Raw genomic sequence first — 23,631 nt, forward strand, 5'->3', positions numbered from 1 at the left:
GGCGTGTTGGCGGTGTTGGGAGCCACAAGAGAGCCATGAGCGGAGAGCCACGTGCTCTTGCTGAGTGCTGCCGAGATGTGACAGAGGTGGGCCTGTCCTGTGTGCACCGCATATCTGTTTGCTGCGAAAGCCCTCTGGGTACCAGTGACCTGTCCGGGTGAGAAGAGGGGATAAATGCATTTGCAAGGACACGGACACACCAGCAGTTCCTGACTCACTCTAGCCACTCACTCGTTCCCCAGGTGTTTAGCAAAGTGTGCCTGGCCCACCGTCCTCTCCCTTCTGGGGCCCGTCACCACCTCCGAGATGCCCTCCTCGACTTCCTCTACTTTGGAGCTCAGGAACCGTGCACTTTTCTCTCAGCCCCCATCACAGCTGGTACCGATGCATTTATTTGCACTGATTTGTTTGGTGGCTCTGTTGCCCTCCAAGACACGAGCTCCAAGCCAGGGACGGGGTGTGTCTTGCTCACGCCCCTCCTATGCCAGCATAGGCTTGATACATCATAGGTGCCTGGTGCATAACTGTGGCGTGAATGAGTGAAAGCACAAAGGTGAAGCAGGTGCAGGCTTTTCCGGGTGAACCGGCATAAGGGAGCCAATGCCCAGCCCTGAGGGGGGTGGGGACAGTGTCCGAGGGGGCAAGGAGATCAAGGAAGGCTTCTGGGTGTAGCCCCACTGGCTGAGGCTACAAGGATGAGGTGGAGGGAAGGGTCATCCAAGGCCCTGGGGGCAGGGAGCTGAGGCACAGAGGCAGTGCTGGAGGAGGGAAGGGCCAGGATTACTTTGGGGTGCTGTAAGGGCAGTGGCGGGGGTGGGGAGCTAGCTGCTGGAGCAATGCCCAAAGGCGACTGGGCAGCAGAGGGGAGGGCAGCAGGTTTGTGGGTGGAGCAGGGATGGGGTGGGGGAGGGACCTCAGGCAGGCAGGGGCAGAGGGGAGGAGGGCAGGAAAGATCAAACCCAAGTGGATGCAGGAATAGTGGAGGGAGCCTTTGCTCCTCAGTCTTTACATCCTGCTTCTGCTGTGCCTGTCAATCCTTGGGGAACCCCCCCAGGCAGGCTCTGGCTCTCCAGACCCCAGCGTAGCCCTGGTCATGCCTGCCGCCCCTGCTGGCCTGGCCCCACTCTCTGGAGGCGCTTTGTGCCTCTGGTTCACTGCATAACGCTTCTGCCCACACATCCAATTTTATCTTATCTATTGCTTTTAAAGATTTAAAAAAAAATTTTTTCATTTGCGAGAAAGAGTGCGTGAGAGAGAGCATGAGCCAGGGGCGGGGGGTGGTAGAGAGAAACAGAGAAACAGAGAAGCAGACTCCCCGCTGAGCAGGGAGCCCAACTCGGGACTCAGTCCCAGGACCCCGGGATCATGACCTGAGCCAAAGGCAGATGCCTAATGACTGAGCCACCTGGCCTCCTCACCCCACATTTCCAGTTTTAAAATGGAATATGTACTGATCATATTTGTAGCATTTTTTTTTTTTTTTTTTTTAAAGATTTTATTTATTTATTTGACAGAGAGAAATCACAAGTAGGCAGAGAGGCAGGCAGAGAGAGAGAGAGGAGGAAGCAGGCTCCCCGCTGAGCAGAGAGCCCGATGCGGGACTCGATCCCAGGACCCTGAGATCATGACCTGAGCCGAAGGCAGCGGCTTAACCACTGAGCCACCCAGGCGCCCCTATTTGTAGCATTTTTAAAAAATGTATTTATTTATTTATTTGACAGAGGCAGAGATCACAACTAGGCAGAGAGGCAGGCAGAGAGAGAGGGAGAAGCAGGCTTCCCACCGAGCAGAGAGCCTGATGCAGGGCTCCATCCCAGGACCCTGAGATCATGATCTGAGCCGAAAACAGAGGCTTAACCCACGGAGCCACCCAGGCACCCCTGGGTGTTCTCTTGCACACGGCTTTTTTTTAATGCCTTTATTTTCCAGGAACAGATTTATTTTACTGATTTCCCCCTCTTCTGCTTTTTAAGGTGTTTTTCAGTCACTTACATAAAGAACTTTTATTTCCTATTTATATTAAGTATCACCTTACCCTCTTTCATATACGAGTCACTCACTTTGTCCCTTTCAGCCTCCTTCTTGCACATCTTACCTATGGATTCATGAAACAGTTGGGTTCCTACTTTCATGCTCAAGCCTGTTCGGTGAGGTTTTGACTAAAGAGGGTGGGGACAAAGCAGTGACGGGGGCCTTTTTGCTTGGGATTCCCACATTGCAGGATGATGCTGGATTGAGAGAGGCCAGAGGGGGCACACACGCCCCACATGTTAGTGTGGAAGGTTCTCGAGTCAGCACGCAAGACTTACTTCCTTGCCGTTTGTTCTAGCTGCACTAGTCTGGTTGCCCTGGCAAATCTGGGGCTGTTGGGCCTGGCAGGTAAGCCAGAGTCTGGGAAGATCTGGGACAGCCTCACATAGCCCTGGGGCATGCAGAGTGGGTGAACCTCCCGTAGTGGCTTGGGTGGATCCCGAGGGGGCAGACCAGTTGTGGGGACAAATGGGGAGGCTGCCACACCATCCAGGGGCCAGGGAAGAAGCCCACAGTGGGGTGGGGGGCTTCCTCTGGGCATGCGGCTGCTGCAAAGGGCCCAAGTAGGCCTGGGAATGAAGCCTGGGCATTTTGAGGGGAAGCAGCCACTGCCCTGGCATCTCCAGGCTAGATTGCTGCTGGCACAGCCCTCCACAGGGGCCGGTGATCTCTGGAGCAGGAAGCTCCTTTCTAGGACATTTCTGTTAACATGTTAACACGTTAATTCATGTCAAGCTCACTCAAATTTGTGTATACGTTTCCGCTCCTTCTCATTCCTGGAGAGGTGCTTTACTCAGGACTCTTGATTACAGCTGACAAAGACCTGACTTAAACCAGCTTGAACATAAAGGAGACTCTGTGGACCCGGCAACTTGGAATCAGGGTGGTGGTTCAGGCATGGCTGGATCCAGCGACTGACGATGCCATCTGGGTTATTTACCTCCATCTCTCAGCTCAGCTTGTTTTCATCCTTAGGCTGTGGTGGCAAGATAGCCACTGGTCATCCCAAGCCAACATTGTCCTCACAGCTTACTCTCACTGGGAAAGAGTGTGTTTCTCAGTAACTCTTGAGAGAACCCTGGGGAAGGACCCACAGGCCCGCCCAGTCCTGTGCCAGTCACTGTGCTCAAGGGGTGGGGATATTCTATCTGGTTGGGCCCAGTCACGTTCACCCTGAGGAGGGAATGTGGGGCCATATAGTGTCTGTGCGGACCCCTCCCCCAAGGACTTGTGGGCATGATTTTCCTTGGCCTGGAGGAAGACTCATGCGCAAAGACGGGAATGCTGGACAGACGAAATGTATGCCTGGGCCAGCCTCTGCCCACCTTCAGGATGAAGGACTAGCTGGTTCCCAGTGTACCTGGGGATGTGGCCGCCAATTCCCACAAACTCAGAGACAGCTGTGTCCCGTCCTCCTGCGTGATGCCACCAGTGTCACATACTAGCTTTCCCCAACATTGTTAGCTATGGGAGCTTTCCTTGAAATAAAACCTTCCCTGAAAGTCCAATATAGGGAGCAGAGGAGTGCTGTGTTGCTCTGGGTTGGGTTGGAACACACTCTCTGTATTCCTTCCATTCTCCATCAGCAGCCCTGAAGAGGTGGTGTGACACCCCAGGGCTCCTTGGAACCCAGTTTGAGAACCTCTTCATGATGCTCTCCAACCATCCCTTTCAGTGGCATCTGCTTTTGTTCTCCATGAGGGATAGGTTGCCAGACATGGTGTTTTTTTCTTATCAAGACAACCTTTTTTCCTGTTGTTAACTTGTTTGCACTATGAAAAGGTCAAAAAGGAGATCCTTGTCATCTTCCCACTGTAGGCAGGTGTCAGCATGTAACGGCCCCTGGCTACACAGGGGCTCACTCCGTATCCTTGTCTTCCTCAAGCTATATTTGGGAGGCTGTTCCATTTATGGCATTGGTCAAGTTATCTGTTCCTTAGTTTACCTTTTTCTTGGGGAAATACACCCATACTTATGAGATGTCTCATGCATGACACTATCTAGAACGAGGTTTTTTATTTATTTTTTTTTTTAAGATTTTATTTATTTGACAGAGAGATAGAGCACAAGCAGGGGGAGCAGGAGAGAGAGAGGGAGACACAGGCTCCCTGCAGGGAGCCCGATGCGGGGCTCGATTCCAGGACCCTGGGATCATGACCTGAGCTGAAGCCAGATGCTTCACTGACTGAGCCACGCAGGTGCCCCTAGAATGCATATTTTGGCTACCTTTCCGTGAAAGGTACCCTTTCTAACAACAACAACAAAAAATCCTTGAAATTCATAAAAGTAAACAGACTACAAAAATAATACAAAAAAGACAAAAAGATTATAACCATTCCCAAAGGAGGTCTCCCTCTAATAGGAAGTGTCCCTAGTCTGTTCACAGAAAAGACTTTGTTGTCAGGGAGACTGGTCACCAGCAGACCGGCTGTGGGCTGCCTTTGTCCCAGCTTCAGTCCACTGGGAAGAATCCAGGCCTTGGTTTGGCTCCAGCTGGGGCCTCCCTGCGGCTGCCACTTATTGACTTAAGTCTGAGTGATTCAGATCTTCCTCTGGGGTCACCCCTGACAACACATGGTGGGAGGGAGAGTCGCCTCCCGCTGGGGTGCCACCAGGGCCAGGCGCCCCCTGCGAAGCCTCTCCGGCTCCTGGTAGGTGTTTTGGGGTCTCTGGCTCTGAGGGGCTAGGTAGAGGACTTTTGTATTTCCTGGAACCAGAGGCTCAGCTCATACAGGGGTTTTCCCAGAACTCTGCTAAGTCCCAGGGCTGGGTGTGTGTGTCTGGGCTGGAGAGTGTGGGTTAATGGTTAATGGGAGACTTGCTTCTCCGGGTTGGGTTGCCCAGGTCCTGCTGCTCTGGAGGAAGAGAAAGCAGGGGTCTCCCCCAACTGCCGCAGGTGGTGCTGCTGTGACCGTCACTGTCTATACCATCGTCCAAGAAACCCGGCGGACAGGAATTGATTTGGTGGGCAGAGAGGATGTGTGTTTCAGTAGAGAGTTGAGCAGTAGTGAGCCCAAGGCGAGGCAGAAAATGGGACCCATTAATACGACTTGAGCTAATTGAAACATTTGGTTTGATAAAATATCTTTATTACACATGATGCTGTCCATAGGCACCAGGAAAGAGGCGGTAGGCTCTTTGCCCACAACGTGCTCACATTTGGAGTCAACCAGGACAGGCCTAGAACAGGTCCCCAGATAACTGTGCGACAGGGCCGGAAAAACCAAGGGCCATGAGAGGCAAAAATAAATCGCCAAGACAGCATTTCTTGGGGTGTGATTGTAAGTACATAGTAATTATTAAGTACATTATATAGATGAGCATTTGAAACACTTAATGAATTATGTATTTATTTTCATGTCTATTAGAATATAACTTTGTTTTCTTCAGTTGCCATCTGTTCATGGCAAATGATATGGTTTTCTTTCTTTGTTTAAAGATTTATTTATTTATTTTTTTTAAGATTTTCTTTATTTGACAGAGAGAGAGATCACAAGTAGGCAGAGAGGCAGGTAGAGGGGTGGGGGAAGCAGGCTCCCTGCTGAGCAGAGAGCTGAATGTGGGACTCGATCCCAGGACCCTGAGATCATGACCTGGGCCAAAGGCAGAGGCTTAACCCACTGAGTCACCCAGGCGCCCAAGATTTATTTATTTTAGAGAGAGAGAGTGCACATGTGCACGAGTTAGGGGGAAGGTCAGAGGGGGAAGGAGAGAGAGAATCAAAGCCGACTCCACACTCAGCGCAGGGCTCCATGTCATGACCCTGAGATCATGACCTGAGCCAAAATCAAGAGTCAGACTAGGCACCCTGACATGGTTTCCTAGTTAAGGTGGAGATACAAAGTTTCCCTTGAAAAGAAGTAGAAGCGAAAGAATGAGTGGATGTTAAGGAAAATATTAAGTAAAGACTAGTGCGGGGGCTGCCTGGGGATAGCAAGTGGCACTAGATGCCCGAGGTTTGGGGACAGTGTGCTAGAGGACTTCAGAGACCAGGAAGGGAAAGGGCTTTCGGGAGAGTCAGGAAGCGTGGGGGGAGGGTGGTGGAGGAATAAGATCCAGCTAGGGCAAATCTGTACTCCCAGGTCCTGAAATGTGTGTTCAGATCTTGGTAGAATTCATTTCATTATAAGCCCTGTGGGGACTGGAGGGTGGGTTTGGGTTATGCCGGAGAGAGCTGTCAATCTGGGTGTGGTCTCCGAACTTCATTCAGGGGGCAGTAGGAGACATTGAAGGTGCTTGAGGAGGGGAGTGGTTCATGACTGCCCTTGAAGAGACTCACCTGTAGTACGTACCAGAACTAGAAGTAGGCTGACCAGTCAGGGACCTAAGTAAAGAGAGTATAAGAGGCCAAACTAGGGCCATGGCTAAGGGCAAGCAGCCCAGCTCCCCAGCCTGTCTCCTGCTGTTTCTGGCCAGCAGCCTGGAGAATCTAGAGAGAGGCAGGTCTAGGGTAGACAAACCAATGCTTGGTCTCTGTGTGGGGAGGCAGTGGGAGCCAGGCGAAAGTGCAGGTCGTGTGCACAGAGAGGCCTGGAAGAGGGGTTCAGGCCACCCCTCCCAGTTGGTCCCAGTGGCCTCTTCTTGGTATGTCCTGGCTGAGCATGGAATGTTCGGGAGGAAATGGGTGGGGACAGCTGAAGGAAACTCCTCTCCAGGCCAGAGCACTGAGTTCCTGCAGGAGAAGGAAGCAAGCATTTTCCTGGCCTCCAGCTTGGCCCAGGCAGCGTGGCCGATAGCCCTGGGCAAGGGTTTCGTTCAGCCTGCGGTCATCTGGGCCAGTTGTCTTATTTAACTCTCCCATTTCTTCCTTCTAGTGCAGAGAAGCTCACCAGGTGTTCAGAGACCAGCTTGGTTTAAAAAGCAAGGGTTTTTTTCTTTTCCCCCTTGAGGACCTACTATGTTCCAGGCACCGTGTTTGGAACTTTGAGTTAAACAGAGTTCATCTGGGACAAAACCTGTTGAGAAAGGATGACTGCCTTCTTCTTCTTCTTCTTTTTTTTTTTTTTTAAAGATTTTATTTATTTATTCCACAGAGAGAGAGATCACAAGTAGGCAGAGAGGCAGGCAGAGAGAGGGGGTAGCGGTCTCCCCGCTGAGCAGAGAGCCGGATGTAGGACTTGATCCCAGAACCCTGGAATCATGACTTGAGCCGAAGGCAGAGGTTTTAACCCACTGAGCCACCCAGGCGCCCCTGGATAGCTGCTTCTTTGTGTGAAAGAGGGAAAAGAGTGTGGGGAAACTGAGCTGGTCCCAAATGACACAGGCTGTTCGCTGCAGAGCCCGCTTCTGTATACTTGCTGGTGAAACTTTGGACAGGGTCTGTAACTTGGAAGAAGCCAGTCACTGTCTGCGTGGGGTACAGCCCCCCACAGCGTCCTGGGCACATCTGTGAAATCCAGCAGCGCTATAATGGGGATTCTGGGAGTTATGATACAGCAGAGGTGATTGTTTTCATTTTAAATTAATTTTAATTAAAAATTTTTAAAAATTATTTTAATTTAAAAATAATGAGTATATATGGCCTAGCATGGGGATTTGACATCAGAGGTAGTTCATCCTTGAGCTGGCTGTTTCTGGCCACACTCCCTGACCTTGGATGGCAGGGGATTGCAGGGGGTTCGGGGGTTTGGGGGTCTATGTTCACTCTCCTCTGTCATTAGCTTCACTTAGGTGAAGGCCCAAGAATCAAGGTGCACTTTGCCCTTTTCCTGGGCTCCTAGGAGGTCCTGGGATCTCACCTGCTCTGACTTGGTACCCAAGAGTTGTGTGTCCTTAAGGCCTGTGATCTTAAGTAACAATCTCCTGAGTGACTTTCCAGCTCTGAAATTCACAGAGGTCTCTTCCTTTCTGGCAGTCCTACCAGGAAGATTGTCTTCCTGGAATGCCGGCCTCATGCCTGCCAAGTCCCTGCTTTTTCCTTTCTGTCTCTCCACCGGACTCTTCTGTCCGAGGCCCTCCGGGGCTGCCGCAGAGGACCCCAGCAGCCCTGCTCTTGCCTCTGCCGTTCTTGGTGTGGCCCCCGCGTTGGTGGAGTCCTTGTCTGGTTCACTCGGGATTCCTCCTGCTCAGGGGCGGCTGCCCTGGGGATTTGCAGCGAACAAAACGGAGCCACCCCCACCCCAGGATCTTACAGAGATTAACAAACAAAGAAATGCACTCGTTCAAATTGTGATACAGGCGGGGAAGGAAAAGCATTGGGAGCTAGCGTCTGTCAGCCTGGCAGCCGTCTGCGATAGGGCTGTGTCCCCATGTGGTGGGGACACAGAAGACATTCGCGGAATAAAGGCACGAACAGTACGTGCTTTCTTTCCTTGTTTGTGATCGGGGATGATAGCAGATCCGTAACTGACACAAAAACATTTTGAAGGGTCTGACGTGGTCTACCAACTTAATTTTAATCCTAGTAGCAGATTTCCCACAGATGAAGACCGGGGTGTCATGTTTTTTTTTCCCTCTGTAGAAGAAAAGTAAAAAATTGTTCTATTAGCATTTGATTTTAATGGTTTTAAGTTTACAGGAAAAAATTGTGTGAAACATAGGGAGGGTTCACACATATCCCCTTCCTGCCCCCAGTTCCCCCCTCTTACTAACTTCTTGCATTGATGCGGTAGTACAGTTGTTACAATTGATGAGCTGGTATTGATACATAATTATTATTTTTCATTTTGTTTTAAAGATTTTATTTATTTATTTGAGAGAGAGAGAGTGAGAGAGAGAGCATGAGAGGGGAGAAGGTCAGAGGGAGAAGCAGACTCCCCATGGAGCTGGGAGCCTGAAGTGGGACTTGATCCCAAGACTCTGGGAGCATGACCTGAGCTGAAGGCAGTCACTTAACCACCTGAGCCACCCTGGCATCCCTTGATGTATAATTATTAATTATATGCCTGTATTTTACATTTAGGGGTCACTCCTGGTGTTGTACCTTGGGTTTTGACAGTTGTATAATGACAGACGTGAGTACATCCACCATTACAGTATCCTATAATAGTTTCACTACCGTAAAAATCCTGTGTTCTACAAGTTCATTTCCTTTCTCCCCCAACACCTCTGATCTTTTTACTGACTCCATAGTTTCGCCTTTTCCAGAATGTCACAGAGTTGCAGTCATACAGCGCATAGCCTTGCCAGACTGGCTGCTTTCACTTAGCAGTATGCTTTAAGTTTCCCCCATGTCTTTTCATGGGCTAAGCTCATTTTTATTACTGAATTTTATTTCATTCTATGGATGTACCACAGCGTATTTATCTGTTCACCATCAAAGGACGTGTGGGTTGCTCCAAGTTTTGGCAATAATGAATAAAACGGGCATAAACATTAGTGTGCCCTTTTGTGTGTGGATGTAAGTTTGCATTTCTTTGGTAAATACCAAGGAGTGGAATTGTGGGGTCACGATTATAACTGAAGAGTATATTTAGTTTTGTAAAGTACAGCCTTCCAAAGTAACTGGACAGTTTTGCGGTGAGTAAGATTCCTGGGGTGCCAGGTCACTCAGTCAGTTAAGCACCCGACTCTTGATTTCAGCTCAGGTCGTGATCTCAAGGTTGTGAGATCAAGCCCTGCATCAGGCTCTGCACTCAGGATGGAGTCTGCTTCTCCATCTCCCTCTGCTCTTCCCTCTGCTTGTGTGTGTCCTTTCTCTCAAAAAATAAATAAAATCTTTAAAAAAAAAAAAAAAGGAGAGTGTTTCTGTTGCTCTGCATCCTTGTCAGCATTTGGTGTTTTCAATGTTCTGGATTTTTGACCTTTCTAATAGGTATCTCATTGTTATCCTAATCTGTGATTCCTTAAGGACTTGATATTGACCATGTTTTCGTATGCTAATGTTTGCCATTTGTGTATCTTCTTTGATGAGGTGTCTGTTCAGATCTTGTGCCCATTTTTTAACTGGGTTGTTTTCTTATTTTTGAAAAAAATAGTGTTCCCCCATTTGGAATCTTATTCATCATCTCTGACTTACCTGAAAGGATAAAGCAAAAAGACTGTGTGTGTTTATGTGGGGGTGATTGACTTCAAAACACATGTAGTTCTGTTTAGTGTTGAGCTGTTGGGATATTCTTGAAATTAAGAGCTTGGGCTTAAAGTTCGAATTCCGGGCTTTGTCACTTATTGAATGTGTGACGTTGGGTAAATCATTTGTCTTTATGAGCCTCAGTTTGCTCACCTGTAAAATGGGCATGTTAAAACCTGCTGTGAGGGGTGCCTGGGTGGCTCAGTTGGTTGTACATCTGACTCTTGATTTTGGCACAGGTCATGAACTCAGGGTTGTGGGATCAAGCCCTGCATTGGGCTCTGTGCTTAGCGTGGAGTCTCCTTGTCCTTCCCCCGCTGTACCCTCTCGCTCACTGTCTGTCAAATAAATAGATAAATAAAATCTTATAAAAAACAAAACCCTGCCATGATTTGCCAAAGCACTTGGCACCAAGCCTGACAAATAAGTAAATATTCAGTAGGTGGTGGTTCTTCTAACAGGTAATCAACAAGCATGCCTTTCACTTCTCCTATATGATGTTTTGTGTTCCCTTTGTGTCCTAGTCTTTGAGACCCCAGAGCAGGCAGGGTGTGTGTGCGTATGGAATGCATGTCATGCCCCAGCAGGCACCCGCTTCTCGGCTCAGCCCTTCCCTGGCCTCCTCTGACTTCCCTCGTTCCAAGCCCCAGACTTGTTGCACTCGCCTGCTCTTGACCACACCTGCTATGGGCCCTGTCCCCTGAGCTGCTCTTTCTCCAAGCCTGGCTACAAGCGTAGACACCCCAGGTCCTCCTCCTTCTGACTTCTCTGGGGATGAACCTCAGGTCCGTTTCGTCTGAGTGAGTTCCTGCGGTTGGCAGTGAGAAGTCAGGAGAGCTGGGAAAGTGACCGGGTGGACGGTGGTGTCCCGGCAGCGGCTGCAGGCTGGCTGGCTCCTGGCTCCATGAGACATGGGCGTTGGAGTTGGCTCCTCGTATGGCCTCACCAGTGGGTCCCGACAGGTCTCTTAGAGAGGCAGTGTGGCCTTTCCCTTCCTGCTGGAGGGGGACTTGCTGTTCCCCAGGCCTCTGCCCTGCCTGGAAATGACATCCTCTGGACATATCCCACAAAACGGAGTGGAAGGCCTGGGAACCATCTACCTTCTGAGGTTCTTTGTGCAGAGGTCAGATACGTGGAAAGACTGGCCACAGGCAAAGGGCAAATTCTGTGAAACGTTGCTCCTCCCTGCCAGGGAAACACCGCTCCGTAGTTGCAGTCATGGTGGGGAGGGTGGATATATTATTCTGTTACGAAGTGACCTCCTTATGTCTCTGAGAGAATTGAGTTAAGGTTTTTGTGGATTTTTGGAAAAGATTTATTTATTTTTTTATTTTCCAAAGAAAGTGATAGTGAGCCAGTGAGGGAAGGGACAGAGGGAGAGAAAGAACCCTACAGCAGACTCCCTCCTAAGTGGGGAGCCTCACACAGGGACTCAGCCCTGGGACCCTGAGATCATAACCTGAGCTGAATTCAAGAGTCGGACGCTTAACCAACCACGCCACCCAGGTGCGCCCGTGGTCAGTGTTAAACGAGGTGTCAGCAGGCATCATCGTCATCTGTTCAGACCCCTTCCCCAGAGTGCCCCACTTGTACGCCCCGTACCCACCTCCCACTCCTTGCCCCAGACTGCTTCAGGTCGCTCAGATGAGCTCAGCCGCTTGAAGGGGCAGGTCCAAAGATGGCGGTCCTCCACCCCAAGGAAGGACCTATTAGTTCTGTTTGGTACAGTGGCATTTCTTGATGCCGCCTCCCTGCATTCTGCTAGGTCCTGGGATCTCAATGCTGCTAATAATGGGCCATGGCAGTGACGGTGAGGGTGCTGGTGGCCGAGGTGGTGGTCCAGCGATGGTTGTGATGGTGGCCTGCCTTCACAGAGAGCGCATAGTGTCACGGTCCAGTGCTGGATGTCTTATCTGCAGCATCTAAATAAACCAGAGCTTCTCCAACCTGTGCTTCGACCTTTTCAACTGGATGATTTCATATTGTGGGGGGCTGGACTGTGCCTTGTAGGATACTTAGTGGCATCCTGGCTTCTGCCCACGGGACTGTAGCCAGTGGCACCCCCTCCCCCTGCCTTGTCTCCAGAACGCGCCAGATGTCCCCTGGGAGACAAAATCACCCTGATTCAGAAGCACTGATCTAATTTCTCAACAGCCCCAGGAGACAGCTCCTCGTTTTACAGATGAGGCTGCTAAGGCCTAGAGAAATAAAGGAGCTGTCCAAGGTCACCGAGCTCATAATTCACAGGGCAGAATGCAAACCTGACACCTGATCCAAAGAACAGACTTGTAACCATTGCCCTTTATTGCTCGTCAGAAAAGGCAAATTTGCGTGCCCTTCTACGGGACTACCTGGGAGTACAGGACCAGGTTGGGCCTGCGTGGTCAGCCTGGGCATCCATTGCCGAATTCATTTGGAGCTAATAAAAACAGTGGGCTGCTGCTCATTTTCTGCCATGGTTTGGACCCAAAGAGCTGAATGTATTTACATGGAGACTGTCTCCACAGGCCCCAGGCCTCTGCCGTGGCAGGGAAGTCCCACTCCTTCTCCTTCCTCCAGGCAGCCCCGTCACCTGCAGACCCTGTAGGGAGGAGGAGGGCATGCAGGTATAGTTTTCAGCAAACGGGGCCCCTGTGCTCCTCTGCTTTCTCCCACTGAGGCTGTGAATCTGGGCTTATGGATTGAGTGCCCAAAATACTCATTCGTAATTTTTCCTTTCCTTTTTTTTTTTTTTTTAACAACAATTCATTCTGAAAAATTTTAAATGTAAAGCTGAGTCAAAAGACTTTTACCGTGAAATCTGACATACCCACCGCTTAGATTCTATTATTAATATTTTACTTCTCTTCTGGTTCCCTTTTCTGGAACTCGGGTCAGCGTCATCTCTGGCTGGTGGGTCAGTGAGTGCAATATGAATTTTCCATGAGGAGAATACATTAATAGCATCGACCGGGGTAATGAGACAAAGATGGTTTTCATTAACCAGGGTTTTGGAGGAGTTCAGGGCCATGGATGACCCTACTCACTGTTAAAGCAAAACTAGTTCAAACTAGTTACTAAATAGATTGGAGCATTATTTAAAAATGCCATCTGGGGGTGCTTGGTTGGTTTAGGCCAGATCCCGAAGTCCCAAGGTCCCAAGCTCCCCATCAGGCTCCCTACTCAGCTGGGGGTCTGCTTCTCCCTCTGTCCCGCATCCCCTGCCCTCTGCTTGCTGTTTTCTCTCTCTCTTTCAAGTAAATAAATTAAAAATCTTTAAAAATAAACAAAATGTCATCTAGATTTTAATCCATGTTATCTTGAAGTATTGAAATAATACAAGTGTAATAGTTTCAAACAATGAAAGTCCTAAAAATTGCCTGACACAGACAAGGCGCCCCTTCAAGTTGTTTTTTAATTATGAACAGTTTAAAAGCTTTTTATTTTGAAATAATTTAACTCATATAGAATTTGCAAAAATGGTTCACAGAGTTCCTGTGTCCCCTTCACCTTGCTTGACTTGCTTATGTAACAATATGACCACTCCTCATTCATTTTTCCCTTCTCTCTCATGGTGGTCACATTTTTGAAGAGCTCTAACCACTTACTTTTATTTTATTTTATTTTTTTTAAAGATTTTATTTATTTATTTGACAGAGAGAGATCACAAGTAGGCAGAGAGGCAGGCAGAGAGAGAGGGGGAAGCAGGCTCCCCGCTGAGCAGAGAGCCCGATGCGGGACTCGATCCCAGGACCCAGAGATCATGACCTGAGCCAAAGGCAGTGGCTTAACCCACTGAGCCACCCAGGCGCCCTAACCAGTTACTTTTTTTTTTTTTTTAAGATTTTATTTATTTATTTGACAGATAGAGATCAAAAGTAGGCAGAGAGGCAGGCAGAGAGAGAGAGAGGAGGAAGCAGGCTCCTCACTGAGCAGAGAGCCCGATGCAGGGCTCGATCCCAGGACCCTGGGATCATGACCCAAGCCAAAGGCAGAAGCTTCAACCCACTGAGCCACCCAGGCACCCCTAACCAGTTACTTTTAAAGTGTCCCTCCGTTTGAGTTTGTCTGGCATTTTCTCGTGATTCATTTGGGGCTGTGAATTTTTGGTAAGACTCTCCCAGAGGGATATGTCTTTCTCAGTGAACTGTATGAGGAGGTACGTGATATCTAAATGTCTTATCACTGGTGGTGTCAGTGTGGATCACTTAGTTCCGGTAGTGTCTGCTGGTTTCTCTCCTGTAAAGTTACTATTTTTTCCTTCATAATTAACAAATATTCTGGGGGAGATACTTTGAGACTATGCAAATAGACCCTGTTTGTTCTCAAACTTCTGCCTCCTAATTTTGGGATCCATCCCCAGATCTTCCCTGTAACGGTTATTACTGAGATGTTTTATGGTGATTCTTCGGTTTCCTTAATTCCTTCTACATTTATTAGTTGGAGCTCTTCTGCAAAAAGGAACTGCCCTCTTTAGTTATTTGCTCAATTATTTATATAAGGACTCATAGATATTTACCTTACGGGTTATAGAATCCGATGTTAGTATTATTTATTTTGTTGTCCACATCATTCCAGCTTTAGCCACTGAGAGCTCACCATGAAAGTTTTTATTATGAAGGTTTACAACCATTGCAGAAGAGTTCGATGCAAATAGTACAAAGGAAACCTGTCGTCCCTCCCCGAAGATTCAGTAATTCTTAGCATTTGAATGTATTTGCTTTCTGTCTTTCTCTTTCTCGCCCCTGCCCCTCTCCTGCAGTGTTTCCACAAATGTACCATCTGTTGTGTGATTTGTTCTTTTTGAGGTTAATTTACAGTTAAACTGGCCCCAGACCATCAGGGGTTGATGGTGAAATATAAACAGCCTCTTCTTTGCCTGCTGGAGACTGTGTACCTGGTTGTCTTGTTCAGACCCCAATTCATTCTTCACTGTACCCCATGATTTTTTTTTAAACAGCTTTACTGAGATACTACTCATATACTATACAGGTCACCCATTTAAGATGTACAATTCAAAAAAAAAAGAAAGAAAGAAAAGAAAATGTACATTTCTGTGGGTTTTAGTATATTCACAGATGGGGCAACCGTCCGACAGCCAGTTTTTGAACATTTTCATCACTGCGAAGGTAAACCCTGTATCCTTCCACTCTTAGTTGCTCTCCTCCCTGTAAGCCCTGGGCAACCACCAGTCTACTTCCTGTCTCTATAGATTTGCCTGTTTTGGACATTTCACATAAAGGTAGTTGTAGGCGAGGCAGCTATCTGTGGCTGTCACGTTTTCAAGGTTCATCTATGTTGTAGCATGAAAAGGAACTTTGTTCCTTTTTATGGCCAAGTAATATCCCACTGTACAGTTTTGCCATATTTTGTTTCTCCCCTCATTAGGTGATGGACATTGGGTTGTTTCCACAGCCTTTTGGCTGTTGCAGACAGTGCTGCTACGAACATCTGTGTACAAGGTTTTGATAGAACACCTCTTTTCAGTTCTTTGGGGAACACGTCTAGCAGTGGGATTGTTGAGTCATATGGTAATTCCACGTTTAACTTTTTTGTTTGTTTGTTTTAAGATTTTACTTTTAAGTAACCTCTACACCCAGGGTGGGGCTCAAACTCACAACCCTGAGATTAAAAGCCATTCTGTCTGCCGACAGAAGCAGCCAGGCACCCCTCTGTGTTTGATTTTTGAGGACCCGGCAAACTCTTTTCCACAGTGGCTGCAACGCTTGACATTCCCACCAGCAGTGTAAGGGGGCTCTGATTCCTCACATCCTCACCAACACTCATTGTTTTCCATTTTTAAAAATGTTCGCTGTCCTGGTAGGTGCGAAACGCTGTTTTGTTGTGGTTTCGGTTTACGTTTCCCTGATGGCTGACAGTGTCCGACATCTTTTCATGTGCTTTGGGGCACGTGTATATCGGCCTTGGAGAAATGTCTATGTCAGTCCTTCGCACATTTTAAAATTGAGTTGCCTTTTACTGTTGAGCTGGAAGGGTTCTTTACTTATTCTGAATACTAGACCCTTATCAGATAGATGATTTGCAAATATTTTCTTCCATTCTGTGGGTCATCTTTTCACCTTCTTGAGAGCATCCTTTGGTGCACTGAAGTTTTTAATGTCAATGAAGACCAAATTATCTGGTTTTTTTTTTTTTTTTTGCTTTTGTTGCTCATGCTTTTGGTGTCGTAGCTAAGAAACTGCTCCTAAGTTTGAGGGTGTAAAGATTTACCCCTATATTTTCTTCTAAGAGTCTTATAGTTTTAGTTCTTTGATCCATTTAGTTAATTTTTAAAAAGATTTTATATATTTATTTGACAGAGAGTGCACAAGCAGGGGGAGTGGCAGAGGAAGAGGGAGAAGCAGCCTCCCCACTGAGCAGGGAGCCCCATGTGAGGCTTGATCCCAGGACTCTGGGACTATGATCCAAGCTGAAGACAGATGTTTACTGACTGAGCTGCCCAGGCGCCCCCATTTAGTTAGAATTTTTAAGTGGTGTGAGGGCAGGGTCCAATTTTATACTTTTGCATATGGCTCCCCATTTGTGACAGCAGCATTTGTTGGAAGAAGTCTCGTTTCCCCATTGAATGATCTTGACCCCCTTGTCAAGTGCATCAGACTCACCCAGTCATAGATGCATGGGCTTATTCCTGGACTCTTGGTCCTGTTCCAGTGCACATTTGGAGCATTGTCCAGGCACGAGGCTTGTCCTGCTCCCTGGGAACATTTGGTCCAATAGGAAAGGTCGGACACATTCATGAGCCATCAGGAATTGTCAGGTGCTAGGAAGGGATAAAAAGTGTGTATGAGGATGTCAGTTGCTTCAGGCTGGGGCAGTGGGTATGGAGTGGGGGGCAGCAAGAGGGCTGCTTGGAGGTGGTGTGGGTTGAGACATGAGGAAGAAGGCCAAGTGTTTCTGCGTGTCTGGAGACAAATTTGGCAAGGTGGGGTAGAACCTGTGGATGGCCATGAACTTCTAGGTGAGGATGCTGGGCTTGATTTGGAAGTGTCTAAGGAGAGCCGGGCCTTTGTCAGGCCCATCTGATGGCAGGGTAGGCTACGTCTGGGCGGGCGATACTGGAGGCAGGCAAACCACTTAGAATCACAGGGTGCCCGAGGTCTGGGTGAGCACCTGAGTCAGGCAGTGGGAATGGCGGGGAGCAGGGGCCGTCAGAGACCTGTGGCTTCATGCCTCACTGCTCTGAGGGCTCTGGGGCGGGCCAGAGCAGCTTGCACGTGCGGCTGTGACCCAGATAACCCCAAGCCTTCCCAGGACTATTTGGCCAGTTTCTGTGCGTCTCAGTTTCTGTGAACTTCTGCACGCTCCGTGGTGCTGGGAGCACAGGACATGGTGTCCGACTACTCCAGTCTTTGGCTTTCATTAGATGCTACATGCCATAGCCAGGGCTCCTTGGGGGACAGAGAAGGAGACCAAAAGTGCCAGTGGCCAGCTGGGTGGCCTTGAGGCTGCACCTCTCAAGCATCAGGTCTCAGCTCCTTCTCTGGAAGGAGATGATGGTCAAGCCGTCCCCTTGGGATTGTGATGAACTTCAGTGGATCAGCCTGGGGCAAGGACAGGCAGGTAGGTGGTGCCCCGTAAAGCCAGCGGCTTTCTCTCTCCCATGGCATAACTTCAGGGCCAAGCTGGCCTTTCTCCTGCTGTCTCCTCTGTGCCATGCTGCATGCTGGGCGTGCTCCCTCCTCTCATGCCTGAGTCCTTGGCAGTCCTCACCATGGACATTCAGGATGGGCACCCCATTTGTTCGGGGTCTTCGCCTCAACCAGGGGAATGGGTGCAGAGAAGTTAACAGCTGGCACCTGGCAGCGCAGTACTTAACCTTGGATTCGGAACAGAGAAACGTCTGTTTGTGTTTCCATGACCAAGAGAGGACAGCTGGCTAGCAGATAGCAGGCTAGGTCGGCTGGGGCTTGCCTTAGCTGCTGGCTTTAAGCATATAGCCAGGGCCAGGGTCCCTGCCCAGGCTCTGGTCGAACTGGGTGGAAGAAGAATGGAGAAGTACGTGGCAGAGCCTGAGAAGAACCCCCCAAGAGCCAGTGTCCTGGCGGGGCCGTGTGGAGGCCGCTGGGGGCAGTGACGGTGTTGAAGCTGCCCCCCAGACCTGGGGGACTGCCCCTGTCTGCATACCTGAGGATTGAGACTGTACCAAGCCAGTGAGCTGGCGTGCACCTTATTTCCTTCCCGAGGTTTCTCTGCTTCGTGGAGAAGTTTCTGCTGGGCTCCTCTAACGACGACTCCCAGGTGTGAACTAAACTCAGATTTCCTTTGCAAAAATTGTTGGACTACGACTTTTCAGACCCACACACATTGCACACACAAAAGCAGGCTTGTCTTTCTGCACTAAAAGACAAACAATGCTAACACCCCTTCTCATGTGCACCCTAAGTGGGGTGCTTGGCAGCCCCGAGAGGACTGGGGATTTTCTAAGCAGAGTCCCAGGGGCCACATCACCTATCACACTGCAAGCCTGTTACCTTAACTGAGCTCTGATTCCATCTCCCATTCTTTTTTTTTTTTTTTTTTGTGCCATCGACCCTTTTTTTTGATAGCCTGGTGAATCCTGTGGTAACTTTCTCAGGATAATGATTTTAAATGCACAAACAGGATTACAGAGCAACCAATTATATTGACTTGGAGTTATCTGAATATTTTTTTTAAATGAGCTTTTGATACAGTAATCTCTGTCCTTTGAATCATTAAGTAAATCACCTTACAGTAGGTCTAATAACTATTACAATTTTGAAGTAGTGATGAACATAAATGATATTTGGGGATATCTGCAATTCTGTGATATGTAAATATCTGTTGGTCTATTAGCGGCCAAGCCACAGGTATACTGATAATATGACTATGATGTGTTGCCTACATTTATAGTGGAAGAAAATAGATAATGTCAGTTGCAGGTTAATAAAAGTAAAGGTATAATTTATTCCCATCCGAGTCACGACTCCCCTGTTAAGAGCTCCCAAGAGAAGCAATGACCAAAGGAGATTGTTGTGTTTATTATTCACAGATTATTCATTTGTCAGAGAGAGAAAAAAAGAGAGAGAGCAAGTGAATGCACAAGCAGGGAGAGCGGCAGGCAGAGGGAGACATAGGCTCCCCAATGAACAAGGATGCCCGACTCGATCCCAGGACCCTCGGGTCATGCCCTGAGCCGAAGGCAGACCCCTAACTAACTGAGCCTCCCAGGTGTCCCAGAAATTGTTTCCTTGAATCCTCTTTTTGCATCAACCATGACAACTCTCCTAGATTTAGGCTCCTCTCCCAGTTTCCTGCACCTAGGAGCTCCAGGGGGCATTTTAGACCAACTCATGCATCTGTGCTTACACATCAAAGGGTCCTCATAAGCCGCTGTCTGCACCCCCAGTGTAGGGCTCCAGTTTCTGTGGTTGCCCTGTGTTTTAGATTGAATCGTGTCCCCCAGAGGGCTATGTTGAATTCCCACCCCCCCAGCACTTCAGGATGTGGACTTATTGAGAATTAGGGGCACTGTGGTTGTCCTTGGTTCCAGTGAGGTCATCCTGGAGTCCCCTTAATCTCAGTCCAGGACAGTTGAGAGGCACAGGGAGACAACCATGTGAACATGCACAGGAAGAATGCCACATGAAGAAGAAGATGGAGATTCGAACGATACATTATCAAGCCAAGGAGCACCAAGGATTGCCGTGTGAACCCCAGAAGCCAAGAGAGGGGCATGGGACAGATTCCTTTCTAGGTCTTTCAGAAAGAACTTGGCCCTGTCAGCATCTCAGGTTTGGACTTCTGAGCTCTAGAATTGTGTAAGCCCCCTGGTTTTTGGTAAATGGATCCAGCAGCCCTAGGAGACTGATGCCACGTGGTCTGATGGGGAATGGACCACTGCTGGTGAGGCGGCAGTCCCTCCTGTGTGTGTGCAGGTAGAGTCTGGACCCCCAGGGTGGACCCCCAGGGTGGAGCTCCACCAACTGTTACTGTCTGGAGCTGGGACTTGTCCCTGCCCTGTTTTAGGCCTTTCAGAAGTAACAAAAGCGAGCTGTGCCTCTGGGGACATGTAGGCAGAGCATGTGGCTGTTAAAATTGGAGGGCTGGCGCTCGAAGTGAGAGGGGGAAGAAGTGGGATGCTTTGCATCTCATTTCGATTGGAGGCTTTCCACAGCATTTCAGCCTGGGAACGAGAAAACAGATTCAGTTAGACAAAGAGACAGGCAGGGGTTTGGGCCCAGCTGAGTGGGCATCATGGGTGAGGATTTACTTCCCTGGGGAGAAGACCCTGCCGTGGTAAGGGAGGCCTCCTCCCTCGGGAAGCCTTCTGGGGGCACAAAGAACCACCCCAGCTCACCCTGCAGCAAAGTCAGACACACGGTCCACACTCAGTGCTGTTTTGTTGAATGAATGAGGGTGATGGAGCCAAAAGTGGCTGCTGCTTGCCTTTCGGAGGGCCACAGCAGACTCTTCGCTCTGTGACTCAGTGGGGCTGTGCCACGGAATGGGCCACGGGGTGTCCAGGATTGGCTGGCCTGGAAGACAATGGACAAGAAAGGCTGTGGGAATCCGAGCAGGGGCCGTGGGGTCTAAGAGAGCCCCGTGTGAAAGGGGAACAGTGAGCCGGAGCCACGAGGACAGGTGGGGTGCCTTACGTAGCCTTAGAAAATGATGACGGAAAGAAGTTCACCCCCAGTGCCGAAGCGTATTGTTAGGCGTGGACTCTGCATTTCCCGCGGGGGCACACAGTGGGTCCATCGTGGCGTCACTGTGCCTACTTCTTGTACAGAATCCTGCCGTAAACCCTTGTCCAGGTCATTTGTCATTTGTGATATCGACCGTGCCTTTGTGCTTGGATATGCTGTTGTTGACCATTCCTCAGGAGCTGGGGTCCTTTCTAGATTTCCTATGGTTCTAGTCGGTGGAGACCACTTTGAAGGGTGGGCCAGAGGCAGGACCCGCAAGGCCTGTGCGGGGGATGGGCCTGCGCGTGGTTAGGGAAGTGTGAGGGTCACACTGTGGGGCCTCCGGTTGAGGCCGGGGAGGCTGGGCGTTCATCCACAGGCTGCGGTCAATGCTCGAAGGTTAGTTAGTATTAGGTCCGTAGAGGTGGACCGATACCCGCTGTGTTCTGAGCACCGTGCTGGGGCCGCCGGGGTGCGTCCTGGGAGCTGCGGTCTTCATACGGGTAACAGAGGTGGAGGGCCCCCCTGCCCCCCATACGAAGGGGGATGAAATGCTGTGGGGAGGCCTGGGGGCTGGATTCCAAACAGGAGCTGGGTGGGGAGGAGTAAGGGAATTCCCAGACAGGCGGGGCCAGGGCGCCTCAGGTAGATGGTGTGCAGAAGCCATGTTTCCTGAGAGGCAGACCCCCGCGGCCAGAATGCTCCCAGGCTCCTGGCAGCTAGAGCGTGAGTTTCATGGAGAGATGTGGTGGCAGGTGAGCTCGGAGGGGTGCTTTGGGCCAGAGCATGGATGACCTTGAGTGTGGCATTGGGTTTTGTTTGTTTGTTTGTTTGTTCCTTTGGCAGTGGGGAGCCCTTGGAGGTTTTTGAACAAGGGAATCCCACGTCCTGATCTGAGCTTTAAGGATGAGCTCTCTGGCTGCAAGCAAAGGGCGTGAGACCTCAGGAGGTCCAAAGGCCAAGTGTGAGGCCTAACAGGAGAGGCGGAGAACAGAACAGGGCGGGAGGGAAGAGTCACCCGAGGAAGCAGATCTGTGAGGACGCCTGCTGACGGGGTAGGTTCTAGGGACGTTTGTCAGGCAGTGGCTTCCTCAGGGCACCTCTTCTCCCGAACCCTGGAGCCCTGCCTCATGTGTAATTAGCCCAAGACACCACAGAGAGGTTCCCTCTGGCTTCAGACAGGCCTCTGAGGCTTCCTGTCTGGCTCTTTGATCCTCCTGGGGCTGCGTGACAGGTGGAGGGAACGTGGATGTCTCTGCTCACCTTATCTTGCTATTAGCATGTTGCCCGTATCATGGTAACCGAACAGATGTCAGGGCCTGTTGCTAAGGGTTCCCTGGAATATTAATACCTGGGCGTAGAACTGAGGGCTCTTACAGGCGTCTCGGAGGCCTTGGGAAGCACCAGCTCGGGAGCAAGTATTTTTAATATTCATCCCTGCTTTTTCTCCCTTCTTTAGACCCTCGCCACCTCCTCCCCTGCCACCCCATCCCCTCACAGCGAGCTTGTCTCGGGTAGGCAGACTGGTGGGTAGAGGGGGAACGGCCTCTCTGCCCTCCCGCCCCAGGCAGGCATGGCTGAAGGCTCATAGCAGTGGGGCCCTGGGGGCTAGAAGCAGGCTCTGAGGCCTCGCGGGTGCTGCCATCTGGGTGTCGGCTCAGATTTGGCACCAGGATGAAGCCTCTTTCCAGCTCTGTACAGGCCACCCGAGGAGGCTCTGGGCCCTCCCCCAGCACCTCCTCCTCACTCTGGCATGGCGCTGGGGGTAGGCTGCTTCTGTTTGCCCTTTGTGTCTATTTACCTCCTGTGTCTGGGCTTTTGGCCTTCCCATGGCTCACAGGTTTGGAAGTTTAACTCCACAGATAGCTGTGGGAGGGGGTTTGGCGGAGTACTGAGGCTGGGGTTGCGATTTTATTTACCAGGTATCATTCGTAACGGTTATTCGTTGCCACAATAATGCTGCATAATAACCACCCCCAAACTTGGTCCGACATTTATTTATGGTTCCTGAGTCCGTGGGCCACCTGTGGCCCTTGGCTGGACCAGGCATTCCTTTCATCATGCTTCAGAAAAAACCTCCTGCACTGCACACGGAGGGATGCATGTTTCTTGTTCTCTCTCAGTGGCTCTTTGTAGCCAGAGCCCTGTACTTGCTGGTGACTGTGTTGACCTTTGTACACAGTGTTCCCTCTTTGGCCGCACGGTTTCTCTGAGCCCTTCCGTTCAGCCTGCTTCATTCCCACTCTTTTCTCTGTATCAGTTCTTCTCTTCCCACGAGGTTGTCGATGCACACCATACCCAGGGGAGTCATTGTCCCAGTCATCTCTGTGGAAGTCTCCCTAAAACAAAATCAAGGAGGCGGAAAATGCCAGGATCTAAAGGTGGGAGACGGAACCACACCAAAGAAAAGGTCATTAGCTTTGGTAATAGGGCAGTTGCCTCTTATACCCGCCTTGGCCCCTGGCAGGCAGAGCAGAGACCCCCCGGCGTGTGTGTGTGTGTGTGTGTGTGTAATCCTTCTCAAAGGGCTGGTGGGTTTGCAGCTCCCCACCCTCTGTGACCTCAGAGACAGCCTGGGCTGCAGCGTGTCCCAGTGCAGTGTTAACAGTTAAAGCGGTTTGGAAGGCTGGGAATCTGACTGCAGTGTTTTCTTGGATCGGTGATGATTTGGGCTGCTCGGTGGAGTCTATAGGAGTGTGCTCTCATCTCATCCTCACCTGGGGTGGAGGGGGAGCCCCCACCCCCGTTTGGAGGAGAACATTGGCTGGAGGGGAATTACCTGACCACCTGGGTCACTTGGGGCTCTGGGTTCACATCTGTGTTCACTTTACTGGATTCTGAGTGCAGGAAGCCCTTTAAGGGGGCAGAAGGTTTCTTTCAAGTGGATCTGAATGTTTGTGGAGAGGAAGCCTTGTTTTAGTGATTATGGGACTGTGTACATCATAA

At 49.8% G+C, this 23,631-nt stretch overlaps 1 protein-coding gene across 4 annotated transcripts in view; it reads left to right on the forward strand.

The window, feature by feature from the left end:
* Positions 1 to 23,631, forward strand: part of RPH3AL (rabphilin 3A like (without C2 domains)) — a 141,454-nt gene that overhangs the window by 23,003 nt on the left and 94,820 nt on the right. Inside the window, exon 1 of one of the 4 annotated variants that reach the window (XR_001178558.2) lies at positions 4,509 to 4,682. The exons of 1 other annotated variant lie outside the window; for it this stretch is intronic. The gene's annotated coding sequence lies outside the window, so the exon portion shown is untranslated. Of the gene's footprint in view, positions 1 to 4,508; positions 4,683 to 23,631 lie in introns of those variants that run through there. 2 more of the 4 variants (XR_001178556.2, XM_004746892.3) reach the window with 2 other exon arrangements.

This window comes from Mustela putorius, unplaced genomic scaffold (genome assembly GCF_011764305.1).
Source record: "Mustela putorius furo isolate JIRA1106 unplaced genomic scaffold, ASM1176430v1.1 tig00003962_pilon_pilon_pilon, whole genome shotgun sequence".
In the NCBI taxonomy this organism is placed as follows: Eukaryota; Metazoa; Chordata; class Mammalia; order Carnivora; family Mustelidae; genus Mustela; species Mustela putorius.